This window comes from Tiliqua scincoides, chromosome 14 (assembly GCF_035046505.1).
Source record: "Tiliqua scincoides isolate rTilSci1 chromosome 14, rTilSci1.hap2, whole genome shotgun sequence".
Taxonomy (NCBI): Eukaryota; Metazoa; Chordata; class Lepidosauria; order Squamata; family Scincidae; genus Tiliqua; species Tiliqua scincoides.
The window spans coordinates 7,824,106-7,827,632 of NC_089834.1; the positions used below are offsets into that span (position 1 = coordinate 7,824,106).

Consider the following 3,527-nt stretch of genomic DNA (forward strand, 5'->3'; position numbering starts at 1 on the left):
ATTAGAGAGGGAACTTAGATGAATGAATGAAGGGGCTCAAATGTCCAGGATTTCTCCAAGCACCAACACAGCCCAAGAAATAAAGCACACACTTAAATGGGCTTCCATTCTACCACCCCACAAGCACAACTCCGGTTGTGTTTGGTCAACTGGGATCAGAGGTTGGCCGTGGGCCAATAGAGGCCCCCAGGTCAGGGTTTGAAGACCCCTGCTTTATGGGTTTGCTTGCATAACAGCCTTTCCTTTCGCAAGTGTTAGTACCTGTCTCAGCTTTTAAAATGCAATCCTTTGGGATGGAGTTCCCAGACTGTGGGTCTGGGTCCCACCAATGGGTTGTGATCCAATTTTTGGTGGTTTGTGAAACTGACAGGGCAGATAAATGGTTGGCAACCTTCAGTCTCGAAAGACTATGGTAGAAGCCTACAGCACCCGGTATTCCCAGGCGGTCTCCCATCCAAGTACTAACCAGGCCTGACCCTGCTTAGCTTCCGAGATCAGACAAGATCAGGCATGTGCAGGGTAAGGCTAGGTGCATAAAGGGTTAAACAAGCTGCTATTTGGGGTTGGGGAGCACTGCCATCTACACCCCTTGGCATTCATAGATCAGGAAGCAGCCTCTAGGGCAGCAATTTTCAACCACTGTGCTGCGAATGGTCCACAGATGTGCCGGGGGAAGTGTGTGTTTGGAACCCAGTATTGAAAATAGCTGAAAAACCCATTCGGATCCTGTGGCTCTGATTCCAGGGCAACTGTCTGTAGTAATGAATTGTAACAAGCTGGGGGAGGAAGAGTGACAATTTGTTACTACAGGCAGTTGCCCTGAAAACACAGGGATGGGTCTCCCTGTGGATTCAGGAATCTACATCCACATCACAGGGATGAATCCATAGAACCCAGATGAGTTTCCTGGAAGCCTGAAGTGACATCGCAAGAGGTGAAGACCATAGAGGTCTGTGCCATGAGAAGAAAAACGTTGGAAATTGTCTGGCTTAAGGGTTGGTTGAACCCCTAAGTGAGTGAACCGCTGAAGGCCTTGGTAGACTTTTTACCCAAGAGCCCCCCCCCCACCCACTCAAAAGCTAGGGCTAACACTGTCTCTATTGCCTGACAGATTGCAATCAAACCAATTGCATTGCATTTGCACTGATGTAGTTGCCCTACTTTGAGGCAGACTGGTGGTCTTCCTAGCTCAGCATGGTCTACACCAGGGACGTCAAACTCATTTCATACAGAGGGCCAAAGTTAGGCTTCATGGCACCTGCTGAGGGCCGGAAGTGACATCGTTCCACAGAAAGTGACATCGTTAAGCAGATGATGACCAGAAATAAGCTCTTTGTTCTCACATAGACACTCATTCGCTGCAAATGACAGAAGAGAAAATGTGCAAATCTTGTCCATGTTTTCAAGATACGAGAGAGCCCAATTATCAAGCTGAGAAAGCCTAATTATAACAAGGGCCGAATATATTTCTTCTGGGGCCCACATTTGACCTTATGTTTGACACCCCTGGTCTACACTAACCAGATACAGCTTTCTGGACTTTCAGACAAGGGTCTTTATCCCCAGAGATGTCAGGGTTCTGAACCTGGGACCATCTACATGCAAAACATGTGTTTTACCACCGAGCAATGAGTTCAACCCAACCAGCCCGAGGCAGCCTATTTGAATGTTCTGTTTGCAGGCTTAGGGAAATGTGCCATGCTCTCCACTGAGCCAGCAGATGGAATTCGGATACCTCAGCAGGAACCATCTTGACGGAAATATACCTCCCCGCCGACCTCTCTGAATCAACAAGGCGTTTGTTTGCAGTAGCGTGCAGTAATGTTGACTCAAAATTTGCATGGAGAGCCATGCCTGTTTCATGGGGCAAGAAGATAACTAACCAGTAGGGTTGGGGACTCTTTTGTTTGGTGTTGTTTTTTTTTGTGGTCCACCCAGTGATGCAAAAGATTCTTGGCTTCCACCGTCATGAAAATCAGCCTCCCCACATGCCTATTCTCCTGTCGTTTCTGGATCAGATAAACCAGGGCTCCTATCAGTTCGCAGAAAGGATTAACTCAAGTTGACTTTACTGCTTATCGTGGGGGAAAAGCTCTGTTAGCCAAAACAATTAGAAACAGAGTTTGGCAACCATCATAATAGCTTGTCCATATGAGCCCTTTATCCTGGTATGTTAGCTTTTTGCTATGTTCAGGGAAAATGTTTTGGATGAAGAGGCATTCAGCCATGTTACCCTGCAGATGCCTGATCTTGTCTGATCTCGGAAGCTAAGCAGGGTCAGGCCTAGTTAGTACTTGGATGGGAGACCGCCTGGGAATACTGGGTGCTGTAGGCTTATACCTTAGTCTTTCGAGACTGAAGGTTGCCAACCAGAGAGTGAGTGCCCTCCCCCAATAGCTTAAGGTGGCATTGGTAGGGGTGTAGTCAGGGAGGGGGGAGAACTCCAGGATATCTATAGCAGGGGTGCACAGCTGCAGCCTTTTGTCAGACCTTACCTGAAAAGAAGCATCAGGCTCAGGAGAAGGCAAAACAAGAAATTTGCCTAAGGGCATATGTTAAAGCCTAGGCTGTCATCATTCCCAAGGAAGTTGCCTTATGCTGCCTCAAACCCTTGGGTCATCAAGGTTGATGCTGTCAACCCAGACAGATGGTCTCCAGCAGTGGTTCCCAAACTTTTTCAGCTGGTGGGTCCCTTGACCTAATGGGCCATTTGCCGAGGCTCCCCATTAGGGCTACGATCCTATGCATTGTCGCAAGTTTTGTGAGGATTTCATGACTCCTCTAGCAGGCTTACCACAGCTCCCCAGGGAGCCACTGCTCACAGTTTGGGAACCACTGGTCTCTAGGATTTCCACACAGGAAACTCAGGCACCCCTGAAGGGCTGCCCGAGAGACAATGAAAGATGGAGAAAAGTGGAGTAGACTAGAATCATGACCTAAAGCAGTGATTTTCAACCTTTTTCGTCTCATGGCACACTGGCAAGGTGCTAAAATTGTCAAGGCACACCATCAGTTTTCGACAATTGACAAGGCACACCATGCTCTTGGTGGGCAGCTCGTATCCCCCAATGGTCCTATTAATAAATGACCCTCCACCAAACTCCTGTGGCACGCCTGGGGGACCATTCGTGGCACACCAGTGTGCCACGGCGCAGAGGTTGAAAATGTCTGGCCTAAACCGTTCCTTAGGAAATGTTCTACCCCACCACACTCCTTCCTTCCACTTCCTCCGGTCTTTTCAAATCCAGAACGTCAGTGCAGAGGAACATTAGAGGCAGTTGAGGACAAGGTGGTGGGAGGAGGGTGGTGAGGGCACTCCCCCAGTTCTCCATCCCAAATGATTGCCTCAGTCCACTTTGACTGGGACACAACTGGCCAGGATGCAGTAGTCCTATGACTTACCTGCCCATCCACAAATGTGTCCAAATACTGGACTTTTGTATCTGGTTTGTGTGTGTGTGTGTGTATCCAGACATTTCTGTCCCAATATATGTATATTTATATTAATGTACTTTGTGTTATTAAAA

The 3,527-nt window shown here is 48.1% G+C and overlaps 2 pseudogenes; one reads left to right on the top strand and one right to left on the bottom strand.

The window, feature by feature from the left end:
• Positions 1 to 417: 417 nt before the first annotated feature.
• LOC136634873 (5S ribosomal RNA) lies at positions 418 to 537 on the bottom strand (annotated as a pseudogene).
• A 1,679-nt stretch (positions 538 to 2,216) lies between these two features.
• On the top strand, positions 2,217 to 2,335 carry LOC136634539 (5S ribosomal RNA; annotated as a pseudogene).
• Positions 2,336 to 3,527: the final 1,192 nt, after the last annotated feature.